Genomic DNA, 14,450 nt, shown 5'->3' with positions numbered 1-14,450 from the left:
CAGCTCTCAGGCTCTGCCTCCAGCTCCCTCTGTAACATTGGCTGGGTGTGTGCAATTTGCTCAGCCACATAGGACATGTTCTGTGTCAATCAACAGGCCAGGAAGGCTGAAGCAAAAGTGAAAGTTAGGCTGTCCCTTAGCAGAGCCAAAGCTGTCATTTTTCACTGGGAATTCACTTAAAATACTCTGAGAAAGTATCATAGACTCCAGTTGCAATGTGTATTAGTTATATAGTTACTTTGTAGCAACTGTTCGTTGCTACAGATATTGAAGATACTAGATACTAAATCTATAAAGGATCAATATTTCTATACAGTGCACATTCTTCTACACAGGAAATTGAATTACACTTTGAAAATTAGATGCAAAATAAATGCAAATACAGATTAATACAGATTTAGATACATTGAAACTCTTCATATACTGCCCATACTGCAGTTTGTAATAAATACATTTTATATGGCCACTTAAATGGGCCTTAAGACTAACATTAGCACTATATTGCACAGCTGTAATAAAGAAACAAAGTACACTTGTGTCAAACCTTATAACTACGATTCATCAGAGTAGTTGAGACAGGTCAAACATAAATGATGTTACTGAATAAACAATGTCTGATGTGTTTCCAGAATTGCTGTGAATGATAATGAGTTTGGATTCCACACCTACAGAGGCAGTAACCATTCCCCATGTTAATGCTGTGGATTTTCCATGCAGAAATCCTAAAGCATGGAATGTAGAGCAATTAATTAGAATGTTTTACTGAGGTCATGCATGTCACATTCAAGATATTCAAAAATAGGAGGAAGGCGGGGGGGGGGGGGGGTCTGATGGGGAATAATAAACAAAGTAAATTCACCTGTCTCTGTTCCTCCATAGACTGACAGCCACAGGATGCAATTTTCAGCTGGAATTTGGGTTCTTCCTGTACCTAGCTCTTTCAGCTGCAACGTCACAGCCCGACAGAGACCCGGGAGTGGGGCTCGAAGATGTATAAGTTTACTTTATTTATTAGTTTCCCACACCCTCTGCCTTCCTCCCTTTTTTTTATTTTGCAGGATCTCTCCTTTCATTTTTCAATTTACAATATATCATAAAAGTATCCTGAAATCAAGCTTCCAATATTTCCTAGCAACAGGTGACACCAGTAGATAGCAAAAATGATAGCAGGTCAGCGTGGAATGGCCTTTGCACAGGTAACAGAGCATGTTTACAAGTGTGCCCCGTACAAACAGTAGGGTCTGTAGTAGGGATGGTCCGAACCTGCCGAGGTTCTGGTTCGTATGAACCTGAACTCTCGGCATCAGATTTACTATTATACTATTATCACTATTATATAGACCCCCTGTGTGCTCCCCCCAGTATTATATAGCCCCCCTGTGTGCTGCCCCCAGTAGTATATAGACCCCCTGTGCTCCCCCAGTTTTATATAGACCCCCTGTTTGCTCCCCCAGTTTTATATAGACCCAATGTGTGCTCTCCCTAGTTTTATATTATATATGTGTGTTCCCCCAGTTGCGTTCACAAGAGGCCACTCTCCCATTGTGGTCCCAGCGCTCCAGTGACGTCACTCAAGCGCTGACACAGCAAGGAGAGAGCGGCCTCACTTGACTGCAGGCAAAGCACTGCCTGCGGCCACAAGTGCAACTGACAGGGAGGGAGCCGATGGCTGCATGTGTGATGTCCCACCACAGGTGTTCCTTGTATGGCACCTGTGGCAAAAGCCTTATAGCACCTTGTAAGGTGGTGATGAAGATGTTTATGAGATTCACCCCAGATGTCAGTATTCTATGTATGAACCGGTATTTATGTATTGCACAGCTGTAGTCACTATAGGGTTACTGTTTCTTTGTAGATGCTTCTTTCTTCTAGACCTATCTCTATATTTCTTTCTCCCCACACTCTCTTCTCCACCACTCACAAGGGCTTTTACATACTCTGTATGAAGAAGTCGCTTGGGGAGAAGTGTAGCGTCAGTTTCTTTGAGTAGGATACACACAGAACAGGCATCGCTGCTGAACTTAACCAGGGCCTGGCTTAGGCCAGGGTCCCTTTCCGGGACAGTCCAGTAGAGTTGTGTTAGTGAGTTGGTGACACAAGTGTATGGAGAATCCAGAGACATTTCCTCTTGAGACTGTAACTACAGATACTATGCAGTGTTAGACCCCAACAGGAGGACAAGTTGGAGATCACCCCGGCCCACGCCACGACTTCTCTGAAAAGTGCAGGGCACCCGGATAGAGCAAAGCTACCGTAAAAAAGCTCTATGTACTCTATCTCACAGCGCAGAGACTGGCGGTACCGACAGTCCGGGTGGGTCATCTCCCCACTTCGGACCACTGTGACAAGAGCTCAAGGGACCCATCACAGCCCGGCAGGTCACCGACCATTTCAGGGGAACAGTATAGCCAGCCATTACATAAAAGCAGGTATGCCCCCACACCTGTGTGCCGACCTAGAACTGGCATTATGACATTTCCATCACCGGCTGAGCTGTACTGCACCACCAACCACCCACCACAGGAGTAGCATGACCAGGGATAACCTAATAAGTTACCGGTCGAGCACCACACATGTAACTATGAGCGCTCATTACGAGCACTCATAGTTACAGTGCAGGGGCCGGCGAGTATGTAAATGCCGCCACCATTATCCCCCGGCCGCCTGGAAGATACTTTACCTGCTGCACGCTTCGGCCGCATCTGAGGCTCCCGGAAGTCCTGCGTAGTCAATCAGTGACTGTCACGGGGCCGTGCACTGATTGGCTGTGCGGGACCTCTGGGAGCCTCAGATGCGGCCAGATAGTGGAGTAGGTAAAGTATCTTCCAGGCAGCCCGGGTTAATGGAGGCGGCACTTACTTACATGTAAGCACATTGACACTGACAGGAGAGGTATCAGCAGCGGATTTCGCTGCAAACTTGCAGTGAAACTTACACTACATCATTACAGGGACAGTCCAGAAAATACTAAGTTATTAACTGTCAGATTGTACCAGAAAAATGTGCACCCCAAAAAAAAGATGATCTATGAGTAAGATCGTGTGAACGCCCAAAACATGTCGGATTGTGATTGGGCTCTACATTGTTGTAGCCTTTAGACTTAAAGGGGTACTCCGGCTCTGCCCACAGGCCCATAATTCTGTTAAGACGTCCCTGGGGCCCCCTCTGGGTACTATTACCTGGCCAATTACCGGCCGTTGCAGCTGATAATCGTTTTGTGTAAAAGCTCATGCAACAACAATCAGCCTTTAATGGCCCCCTGTCCTGTGTAACAGGAGCGGTCGGAACAGACCACTGCTATCTTCTATGGGTTACCTCCGGCAGCTCCTCCGTCAGCTCCCCCTCCCCTTCTATGCCGCTTGCTGTCGGTGTGTGTAATAGCACTGACAGCAAGCGGAGAATGAGGAGCAAGCGAGCACTGACCTGACAGGTTGCCGCTCGCTTGCTCCTAAATATCGTGCTGTGTAATACGTCCCTAAGGGTGACAGCTTCCTGCACAATGGAAAAGGCAGCTCTGCCCCTTCCCTCATTTAGATGATGAGACTAAGTTTAATATGAGCAGCGTCGATGCAAGTAACACAAGATACAGCTGAAGTTAAAGATTTATTAACAACCAATTGTTAAAGGTTTTACAGCAGCATGAAATCCAGAGCGGATGAAGTACATGTGTATGTAAACAGACTGTCGGCCATCACTCATGGGCCAGCGCTGTGTGCTTGCCAGCCAATGTATATTCAGCACAGTATTAGCAGTGCCTGCCAGATGCGGAGAGGAGGCAGATAGTAAAGATGGTAATGCCAGATGTTATAGGCAGATGGTAGATGGTAAAGATGGTAATGCCAGATGTTATAGACAGATGGTAGATGGTAAAGATGGTAATGCCAGATGTTATAGGCAGATGGTAGATGGTAAAGATGGTAATGCCAGATGTTATAGGCAGATGGTAGATGGTAAAGATGGTAATGCCAGATGTTATAGGCAGATGGTAATTCCAGATGTTAAAGATGGTAAAGCCAGATGGTAGATGGTAATGCCAGTTGTTAAAAATGCCAGATGGTAAAGATGCCAGATGGTACAGATGGATGGTAAAACTGATATTTTAAATGTGCCAGATAATTGCAGATGGCGATGCCAGATGGTGAAGATTTTTATAAACCTGCATGGAGCAGAGATACACCAAACAATGATGGTAAGCAAAGAGGTAAAGGATACTTTATACTTCTATTACAGCTCACATCTCATGGCTCTTTATCGAGATGGAGAAATTAATAATTTCCTACAGACTAGAACTGAACAAGCTGTAAAAAAAAAATTTCACAAGTTCTAACAACACAGTAATGGCCGATATGTGGGGGGCAACCAGCCATAACTATAGAGCGTCCATTTCTGGGCACTCCATACAGTCTCCACCCCTCTACTAATTCCTGCCTCTATATGGTCTATGGTGTATAGCAGCTTCTAATGGCCCCAGCAACACAGTATCCACTTAACGTAAGTTTTCAATTAATCATGGCTGTTGTTGCAAGTTGCAAGTTAATGGAATCCCGGCCAGGATTCCTAGCGGCCTCGGGAAAAACTGACATGTCAATTATGTGCGGCCGCCATTCATTGAATAACGGCCGCACAACACTGACAGTTGACACAATGGAAAGTGCAGCCCCTGGCCGCACTTTAAATTGTCTGCAACAGAAATGAAGTTCATCCAGCCGGTACTGCGGTACCGGCTGGGATGAACTTCACTGACACCAAATAGTTGTACTGTGTGTGAACCCAGCCTTAAAATGCAAACAAGCAACACTCTAAGGCCATGTTCACACGTCGTAAGAGACTGGCCGTTCCGGGTCACGGAACAGACGGTCTCTGAAAGGATCATCCCGGCTGGTACCGCAGTACTGGCCTAATGATCTTTTGGGCCGCAGAAGTCTGATGCGGGCGCATCCATGCGCGCCCACATCATAACTCTCCACTGCACGCTATGGAGCTTCATAGTCTGCCCTGACATGTTTTTTTGCGGCCACTATTCAATGAATAGCGGCCGCAGAAAACTGACATGTCAGTTGTTTGCGGCGCCGCTAGGGGTCCCGGCCGGAGCGTATACTAGTATACTATGTGTATACGTTCCGGACGGGATCCCATAGAAAACAAGGCAACGTATATTTCCATAAAAAGTATGGCCGTTGTTGCCGATTTCAACAATGGCCGTACTTTTACGAAAATATACGTTGTGTGAGCATAGCCTAATTGTGTAAGTGTAGGACAATGTGCTGGGCTTAAGCTCCTTTTACACGGGCCAATTATTGGCAAGGAGTGTTGCTAAAAACATACGACCAATAATCGGCAGGGGTAAAGGTTTCAGCGATCAGCCGAGGAGGGGGAAAACGACCACTCAGCGGCTGATCATATCTCTTGTGTGGGTGGTAAATTCTATTGCTGTCTTCCATTTCTGAGCAGTAGGTAAGGGCGGTATAGTGTGGAATGACTACAGGAAGGATCTTGTATACTCACAGTTCAGTCCACGATGTTCGGACGGCAGCAGCAGAAGAAGGCTCTTATCCTAGGGAATAACAAGAAGAAAGCTGACATTAAGAATCTTTAGAGAACCCCGGGGGAGGAGTGCACTGACCGACTCTCCAGCAGGCGTTTCACATCTGGTGGCATCTTTGTGCAGCAGGATATGCCCCATGACTGGCACCACTAGATGGCACCTGTGTGTGCAAATATATAGTGTGTGCAGATAGGTTTTGTATCAGTGTCTTCTATTGGGGCAGTAAGGTGTGGTGGTGTGATCTATAATGTGTCTGTATGTTAGTCTATTGCATCTCTCTACTTACATAGCCAGCCTCCTCTCCCTCTTCAGAGCTCGACGCTCCTTCTTCTGCTCTCTGCGTTCCTTCTTCAGCTCTCTTTCAAAGTCCTTTTTGGTCTCCCCTCTATTGTACATAAAACATATATCATTTTATATCTAACTATCTAAAGACTGGGAGACATTATCCCAGTCTCTATTGTCAATGTAAGAGGATCAAACAGTGTGATGACTGATAAAAAAGTATGGGGTCTTACCTGATAGTCTCCAGAGTGGGCCGCCAGGTCTTTTTCTTACAGCCACCACTGGTAGAGAACAAAACTGGTTAGGATAACATAACATAAATGGAAGCTACAGAAAATATTCAGATGTTTGGATTTTTTTTCTCCTACAAGGAAAACTCCACCATACCTGAAAGCATAAGGAGCTGAACGCACCAAGGAGAGCCATCTGCAAGAGAAGCCAGAAGAAGAAACATATTGACAAGACTTCTACAACTAGTGATTCATACAACTACCCACACTACCCAGGAGATAAGTGGCCATGGGGTATAAGAAGATAAGTGGCCATGGGGTGTAAGGGCATCAGTGGCCATGGGGTATAAGGGCATCAGTGGCCATGGGGTATAAGGACATAAGTGGCCATGGGGTATAAGGAGATAAGTGGCCATGGGGTATAAGGAGATATGTGGCCATGGGGTATAAGGAGATATGTGGCCATGGGGTATAAGGAGATAAGTGGCCATGGGGTATAAGGAGATAAGTGGCCATGGGGTATAAGGAGATAAGTGGCCATGGGGTATAAGGAGATAAGTGGCTATGGGGTATAAGGGGGTTAAGTGGCCATAGGGTATAAGGACATAGGGGACCATGGGGTATAAGGAGATAAGTGACCATGGGGTATAAGGAGATAAGTGACCATGCGGTACAAGGAAATAAGCGGCCATGGGGTATAAGGAGATAAGTGACCATGGGGTATAAGGAGATAAGTGGCCATGGGGTATAAGGGCATCAGTGGCTATGGGGTATAAGGACATAAGTGGCCATGGGGTATAAGGAGATAAGTGGCCATGGGGTATAAGGAGATATGTGGCCATGGGGTATAAGGACATAAGTGGCCATGGGGTATAAGGAGATAAGTGACCATGGGGTATAAGGAGATAAGTGGCCATAGGGTATAAGAAGAGAGATGGGCATGGGGGAAGAGGGGGTAGAAGGGAGAGTGATACTCAGGCCTCGTCAGGTCCATTGTCCTCGTCAATCTTGGACTTATCAATCCTGTTATAGAGGAAAGAAGAGAACGATGATTAGTAATCTCTTTTAGCAGCTATATAGGGTTAGCTGTAGAAAATATTCAGAGTTTGGAATTTTTTCCTTCTACAAGGAAGACTCCACTATACCTGATGACCTGAGGGTACGGAGGCAAAACCAACAGCCATCTGCAGGAGAAACCAGAATACGAAACATATTAACAAGTCTTCCACAACTAGTGATACACAGGCCTTGGGGTATAAGGGGATAAGTGGCATAGGGTACTAGTAGATAAGTGGCCATTGGGCATATGTGGTCCCATGAGGCAGGGCATTGTGATGTTACCACACACATGGTGTGTGTGTGTGTGTGTGTGGTGGGGGAGTTGATACTCACAGCTCATCAGGGTCCTCGACACAGGGTTCTGGATCATCAGCTGTAAAAAAAAAACATGAGATTTACTGAGAAGTTCAATATAAGTAAAACACCCAACCCTTTCCCCATGTTGGTTGTAGAATGCTATTGTTTACATGGCGGACAAACGGGAAGCGTGGGGGGATCACAGAGAGCATAGTGGGAGGGCGGGGAGGATGGTGGGGGGGGATGTCAGAGAGGCTGGTGGAGAGACTGGCAGGACGATGGTGGGAAGGATAGATGGCGGGTGGATGGAAGAGGATGGCGGAGGTTGGTGGATGGTGAAAGATGGTGGATGGAGGGGGCCAGAGGATAGTGGATAGCGGAGGATGGTGGAAGATGGTGGATGGAGGGGGCCAGAGGATAGTGGATAGCGGAGGATGGTGGAAGATGGTGGATGGCAGAGGAAGGTAGAGGATGATACTTACAGTGCAAGTCGCACACTGTACACCATTTCTGTAGCAAGAAAACAGGGAAAAGTAACTTAGTGTCATTGTAATGACAAACAACTTGCAGCACAGCAGAAACAGAGGGAGACCAGCAGGGGGCAGCACCAGAAACACGCAGCAGTTACCTTGCCGGAGATTTATGGCTCTATCTTACAGTAAGATTGTCCTTGTTGCCCACAGCAGCCATTTACAGCTCAGCTTTCATTTCTCACATTGCTCTGGTAAAATGAAAGCTGTGTTGTGATTGGTTGCTATGGGAGCTCTGGTTGCTAGGGTCAGTGAAAAGCATCTTACTATAGGACAGCATGATAAATCTCCCCAATCTCTAATCCATCAATTATTTTTATGGTGAGAAATATGAAAAATTGTGGAGACTGGAGGAAGTAAATGTGGCTGTGATGGGTACAGCGCCCCCTACAGGCTGACACATGGTGTCCTGGTGACTGCAATGGATATACATAGAGACTGTGACAGTGTGAACAGGCTTTTACCTTCAAAGAAAACAAAGTGATACTCTGTTATACAACAAGAGCTTTTAGCACGGTTTCTTGTTTTTTTATGGATCTAGCGGATCACTCCCCAATGTTAGTTCTCTACTTTGTGAGATTTGGGGGACACCAGGCTTAGAGGGGCAGAGGGCTTAGCATAGGGTGGGGGAGGGGAGGGGGAGATACTTACACCTATACTCCTATTCCAACTCTGAAGAGTTCCAAGATCATCGGCGCCTTATCATTCATGAATGTCATCATGTGTGGCTGATGTCACTCTGTGATGTCATAAAGAAACCAGACAGCCAATCAGATACCAGATCATTGCTAGGTGTAATTTGCATATGAAAAGATAGATAGATAATAGATAGATAGATAGATAGATAATGATTAGATAGATAGATAGATAGATAGATAGATAGATAGATAGATGATAGATAGATAATGGATAATAGATAGATAGATAGATAGATAGATAGATAGATAGATAGATAATAGATAGATGATAGAAAGATAATGGATAATAGATAGATAGATAGATGATAGAAAGATAATGGATAATAGATAGATAGATAGATAGATAGAGAGATAGATAGATAGATAGATAATGGATACTAGATAGATAGATAGATAGATAGAGAGATAGATAGATAATGGATACTAGATAGATAGGTACTTAGGTAGATAATGATTAGATAGATAGATAGATAGATAGATAGATAGATAGATAGATAGATAGATAGATAGATAATGGATAATAGATAGACAGGTTATGATTAGATAGATAGATAATAAATAGATAGATAGTAGATAGATATGGTGCGTTTACACAGAGAGATTTATCTGACCAATTTTGGAAGCCAAAGCCAGGTATGGATTTGAAAGGAGAAGAAATCTCAATCTTTCCTTCATGGCCTGTTCTCTTTTTATAGTCTGTCCCTGGTTTTGGCATAAAAAATCTGTCAGAAAAATCTGTCTGTGTAAACGCAGCCATAGATAGATAGATAGATAATGATTAGATAGATAGATATTTGATGGTAATTTTACTCGAACTACCTTACTTACCCTTAGAAGACCGGGCCAATTTTCATTTTTGCATTTTAATTTTTTCCTCCTTGTGTATATAAGGCCATCACGCGTGCATTTTTCCACCTAGAGACCCAGATGAGCCCTTATTTTTGCAACACTAATTGTACTTTGCAATGGCAGACATCATTTTTTTTTTATTTGGGGGGGGGGGGGGTTGTTTTTACGTCGTTCGCACTAGGGTGAAACTGACATGTTATATTTATTCCTCAAGTCAGTGCAATTACGACAATATGTAACTTGTGTAACTTTGATTTTATTTGATGGCTTTTAAAAAATTAAAACCTTTTAATAAAAATAAATGTATCTTTTGGTGTATGGGGCTGTGAGGTGTAATTTTTTGCGCCATGATCTGTACTTTCGCTTTTTATTACAATTTTTCTGGATTTGATGCAACCAAAAATGCACAATTTTGCACTTTGGAGGTTTTTTTGCACTTACGCCATTTACTGTGAGGAGTCAGGAATGAAATAAATTAATATTTTGGGCAATTACGCATGTGGCGATACCAAACATGTTTATTTATTTATTTTTATTTATAAAATGGGGAAAGGGGGGTGATTTAAACTTTTATTAGGGGAGGGGATTTTTTTATTAATAAAATCTATTTAAATTTTTTTTACACACATACTAGAATTCCCCTTAGTTAGGGTTATTCCCCCTGGGGGACTTCTTGTTTCACTACTCTGATCTCTCCCTGAGATCTATGCAGTATAGATATACTGCATAGATCCCTGAAATCTGTGCTCTACTCCTTTCGGCTGTTGCACCCGAAAGCAATAGAATGCCGACCTGGGATCAGCGCCATTACGTCGCAGACCCCGGCCCAGCAGAGATGCGGGGATCGCTCCTATGCGATCACGTCGTGGGGAGCGATCCCTCTACTAGACCACCTGCGACCAGGAAAGGCAGCATTTTAAATGCAGCTGTCAATTTTGAGAGCTGCATTTAAAAAGCTAATTAGCGGGCACGGCGATTGGACCGTGCCCACTAATAGCCAAGTTCCCGGTCTGCAGATAGCGCCCGGGATCACAGAGGTTAGGAGGGGGGGCACCGCACAGCCCCCCTTGAAAGCCCTTAACGACACAAGGACATATATTTACGTCCTTGGTCGTTAAAATGTTGAACAGAGAAAAGACCAAATATCAGCACAGAGGGAGCATGGAGCACAGGAAAGGAGGCACCTAGTGGCCATATATATATAACAGAACAGTGTGGTAATGGACGGCAGGGCCGGGACAAGGAATTTTGGTGCTCAAGGCAGAGAAGGCAAATGGTGCCCCCCACCATGAACCCAGTGTTATCATAATTGGTCACCACACACAGTATAATGCCCTGAAAGAACCCCCACACTGTATTAAGAGCCCCAATACATACAGTAGTTATTTTATAACATTCTTACAACCATACAGTGATTACACATTGCCTCTGAACAGAACAGAAAGATATCACCATTGATATGATTGAATAATACCGCCACACCATGACCACTATCAGTACAGACTCTATAACAGAGTGCAGTTACATCCAGTGACTCACAGGGGGCGTCTTCTCTCATCAGAGTCATTCACTTTTTCTTTTTCTCTCTAGCGTGGGCAACCTTAAAATGTTCCCCCGGCTGTGGTCCAGCACATACAGTAGTTAGGTCTCCTGTAACCCTATATAGTAGTTACACCTCTCTGTGCCCCCATAGTTTTAAGGTGTCCCTGTGCCCCCACTTAATAGTTAGGCATGCTCTGTGTCCCAGTATAGTAGTAAGGCTCCTCTGTGCAGTCCCAATGTAGTAGTCCCAATGCTGCCCCCAGTAGTATATACCCCCTGTGCGCTGCACCCAGTATTATATAGACACCCTGAGTGCTGCCCCAAGTAGTATATAGAACTCCTGTGTGCTCCCCCAGTTTTATATAGACCCCCAGTTTTCTCCCCCAGTTTTAAATAGGCCCAATGTGTGCTCCCCCAGTTGTATGTATACCCCCAGTTGTATATATATCCCCTATGTGTCCCTCCTCCCATATAGCAGGCACCTGGCATCCTCTAAAACAAACAAACAAACAAAAAAAACAACATCACTAATACTTGCCTGAGTCCAGGCATCTCCTCTCCTCTGCACTCTTTTGGTTATAGGCCGTTCTTTGCCTGCGGTCACACAAGGTCACTCCCCCGTTGTGGTCCCGGCTAGGGATGGTCCGAACTGGCCGAGGTTCGGGTTCATACAAACCCGAACTCTCAGCAATGATTCCCGCTGTCTGCCCGCTCCGTGGAGAGGGTGGATAGAGCGGGAGGACCGCCAGGAAAACTGGGATACAGCCATAGCCATAGGCTGTATCCCAGTTTTCCAGGCGGCCCTTCCGCTGTATCCACCCGCTGCACGGAGCGGGCAGACAGCGGGAATCTGCTGCCGAGCGTTCGGGTTCATACGAACCCGAACCTCGGCAGGTTCGGACCATCCTTAGTCCCGGCGCTCCAGTAATGTGACTCGAGCGCCGCCACAGCAAGGAGAGAGCGGCCTCTTGTGACCGCAGGCAAAGCACTGCCTGCGGCCACAAGTGCAACTGACAGGGAGGGAGCCGATGGCTCACGCTCTTTTGGGGCTGCTGCATGTTTGATGTCCCACCACGGGTGTTCCTTGTATGGCACCTGTCGCAAAAGCCTTATAACACCTTGTAAGGTGGTGATGAAGACGTTTATGAGTCTCACCACTAGATGTCAGTATTTTATTTATGAATCTGTATTTATGTATTGCACAGCTGAAGTCACTATAGGGTTACTGTTTCTTTGTAGATGCTTCTTTCTTTTTGACCTATCTGTATACTTCTTTCTCCCCACACTCTCTTCTCCACCACTCACAAGGGCTTTTACACACCCTATAGGAAGAAGTCGTTTGGGGAGAAGAAGTATAATGTCAGTTTAGGATACACACAGAACAGGCATCCCTGCTGAACTTAACCAGGTCGAGTTTTGTTAGTGAGTGTATGGAGAATCCAGAGACTTTTCCTCTTGAGACTGTAACTACAGATACTATGCAGTGTTAGACCCCAACAGGAGGACAAGTTGGAGATCACCCTAGCCCACGCCGTGAACCTCTCTGAAAAGTGCAGGGCAGTCTCTTTGGACAGAGGAACTAACCCGGATAGAGCAAAGCTACCGTAACAAAGCTCTATGAACTCTATCTTGCAGTGCAGAGACTGGCGGTACCAACAGTCCAGGTGGGTCATCTTCTCATTACGAACCACTGTGACAAGAGCCCAAGGGACCCATAACAGCCCGGCAGGTCACCGACCATTTCAGGGGAACAGTCTAGCCAGCCATAACATAAAAGCAGGTATGCCGCCACACCTGTGTGCTGAACTAGAACTGGTGTCATGACATTTTCATCACTGGCTGAGCTGTACTGCACCACCAACCAACCACAACAGGAGTGGTGTCACCAGGGACAACCTAGTAAGTACTGGTCGAGCACCACACATGTAACTATGAGCGCTCATTACGAGCACTCATAGTTATAGTGTAGAGGGCGGGTGGGGGCTGCTGATGCTGGCCCTGCAGGGGCAACATGGATGAGTAAGTAGATTAATTACTTAACCATCCAGATTGCGCCCCCTGACATTTGGTGCCCTAGGCCATTGCCTACTCCAGCCTACCTTTTGTCCTGGCCCTGGCAGGGAGCCGTTGCCGCAGGAAGATGACAATGTCTCTGCCCATGAGGAGGAGGTGGAGTGAAGGATCATACTGCTCATCTGTCTCTGGTCTGGGGGAGGAGCATTGGGGGTGGCTTAGGATGATGGAGTTGTAGTTCTACCATAGCCATAAAGGAGTATGCTGGGAGTTGTAGTTCTACCACAGCCACACAGGATCATACTAGGAGCTGTAGTTCTACCACAGCTACACAGGATCATGCTGGGAGTTTGTTGTTCTACCACAGCAACACAGGGGTATGCTGGAAGTTGTTTTTTTACCACAGCCACACAGGATCAAGCTTGGCGTTGTTTTACCACAGCCACACAGGATCATGGTGGGAGTTGTTTGTCTACCACAGCCACACAGGAGCATACTGGGAGTAGTTGTTGTTCTACCACAACCACACAGGAGCATGCTGGGAGTTGTAGTTCTACCACAGCTACAGAGGACCATGTTGGGAGTTGTTCTACCACAGGCACACAGGAGCATACTGGGAGTAGTTGATGTTTTACCACAGCCACACAGGAGCATGCTGGTTGTTGTAGTTCTACCACAGCCACACAGGATCATGCTGGGAATTGTAGTTCTACCACAGCCACACGGGATCATTCTGGGAGTTGTAGTTCTACCACAGCCACACAGGATCATGATGGGAGTTTTAGTTTTATCAAAGCCACACAGGAGCATGCTTTGAGCTGTAGTTCTACCACAGTCACAGAGGATCATGCTGGAAGTTGTTGCTCTACCACAGCCACACAGGGGCATGCTGGGAGTTGTTGTTCTACCACAGCCACACAGGAGCATGCTGGGAGTTGTTGTTCTACCCCAGCCACACAGGATCGTGCTGGGAGTTGTTGTTCTACCACAGCCACACAGGAGCATGCTGGGAGTTGTTGTCCTACTAAAGCCACACAGGAGCATGCTGGGTGTTGTTGTCCTACCACAGCCACACAGGAGCATGCTGGGAGTTGTTGTTTTACCACATCCACACCGGAGCTTGCTGGGAGCTGTTGTCCTACCAAAGCCACACAGGAGCATGCTGGGATTTTTATTTCTATCTCAGCCATACATGAGCACTAACACACACACACACTCACTCCACTAACACACAGTCAGATACATAGTATACTCACCCACACAGAAGTAGCAGTGGAGGATGTCTGCCCATGAGGAGGAGGTGGAGGAGGATAACACTGCTCATCTATCTTCGTCGAGAGGGGGGGGCGGGGGTTAGGGACATCTGTTGGCTGGGTTACGCTGTGGGGGGCGGGGGATGGTGTCA

General features: G+C 46.0%; 1 long non-coding RNA gene across 1 annotated transcript; it reads right to left on the bottom strand.

The window, feature by feature from the left end:
* Window positions 1-3,718: 3,718 nt before the first annotated feature.
* LOC138789722 (uncharacterized) lies at window positions 3,719-7,489 on the bottom strand. The gene is made up of 7 exons (XR_011362774.1): window positions 7,450-7,489; window positions 7,203-7,241; window positions 6,215-7,080; window positions 6,061-6,108; window positions 5,832-5,930; window positions 5,506-5,554; window positions 3,719-4,156 (listed from the first exon to the last, which is right to left on the bottom strand). It is a non-coding gene; the product is annotated as an uncharacterized lncRNA (long non-coding RNA).
* Window positions 7,490-14,450: the final 6,961 nt, after the last annotated feature.

This window comes from Dendropsophus ebraccatus, chromosome 4 (assembly GCF_027789765.1).
Source record: "Dendropsophus ebraccatus isolate aDenEbr1 chromosome 4, aDenEbr1.pat, whole genome shotgun sequence".
NCBI lineage: Eukaryota > Metazoa > Chordata > Amphibia > Anura > Hylidae > Dendropsophus > Dendropsophus ebraccatus.
This window is presented reverse-complemented; position numbering and strand designations above follow the sequence as displayed.